At 63.5% G+C, this 995-nt stretch overlaps 1 protein-coding gene across 1 annotated transcript in view; it reads left to right on the top strand.

Annotated features, from left to right (window-relative positions):
• The window catches only part of EPHA10 (EPH receptor A10), a 37,807-nt gene that overhangs the window by 25,140 nt on the left and 11,672 nt on the right, over nt 1–995 (top strand). The window lies entirely within an intron of this gene.

Genomic DNA, 995 nt, shown 5'->3' on the forward strand with positions numbered 1-995 from the left:
AGGGTGTCAGCGCCGGGCAGGGAGCCCGCGGGTGGCTGGGACCGCGAGCCGCCTGGAGCCAAGCCTGGTTGGAAGGGGAAGAGCTGGCGAGCGCACCTTGCGTCGTGAGATATGAACCAAAGGGGAGCGTGCGTGCCGGGGCGAGATCCAGCGTGGAGCGTGTGCTAACTGGGAACCAGCAGCGGTGGCGGGCAGGGCGGGCAGCTCGCCCGTCTGTCTGGGGTGGCGGGGGCAGAGCCCGTGCCGGGGCGGCTGGAGAAGCCCTGGTGTGTCCTCCAAGCCTTCCTGCTCAGGGGCTTTGTGCTTCCCTGAACTCGTTAGCGGCAGGTTCAGAGCACTGGGCGCTGGCTGATGCTCAGACCCCGCCGCAGCACCGTGGGCGGAGGGCGCCTGTAGGATTTTTTTTCTCGTTTTTGGTCAGTATTACTGGCTGCCCACAGGTTGCAAAGCTGTTGTATTTTCACCACCATCTTCGCGCATCGGATGTTCACTGGCTTGGAGTTTGTCCTGTTTCAGCCCTGATTCAGGGGGAGGGAACTGGCACCTGCGAAAGCAGCGCGCTGTTCAGCGGGTTAAACGGTTAAAGTGTTTACTGTGGCATCGCAGGGCAGAAACAGAAGTGAAGCGACCACGACTGAACGCGCTGGTGCTGACGTGGGGCTGGCGGCCGAGCTGAATGTGAGGACAGGGATAAAATTCCCCGTGGCGTGTGATCTCCTGGCTGCGTTCGCTTGGCTCTTCAGAACCAAAGTCACCAAAGCATGGTGACATGCCGTGCCGCTGGCCGTGTCCCTGGGCTCTGCCCCAGGCCTGGCACGCCGGGCTGCTGCAGGGGGCTCTGGGTGCTGCTGGTGGCAGGGAGGGCGCGGGGTGCCTTGCCGGAGCAGGGGGGTGCTCTGCCCCCAGCAGCACCATCACCTGCTGCTTCCCTCTCTGCTTTTCCAGCGCCCACCCCCGTCACCAAACTCCGCACGGATAAAGTTCACCAGAAGAGC

This window comes from Egretta garzetta, unplaced genomic scaffold (genome assembly GCF_000687185.1).
Source record: "Egretta garzetta isolate BGI_Z169 unplaced genomic scaffold, ASM68718v1 scaffold347, whole genome shotgun sequence".
NCBI classification, from domain to species: Eukaryota; Metazoa; Chordata; class Aves; order Pelecaniformes; family Ardeidae; genus Egretta; species Egretta garzetta.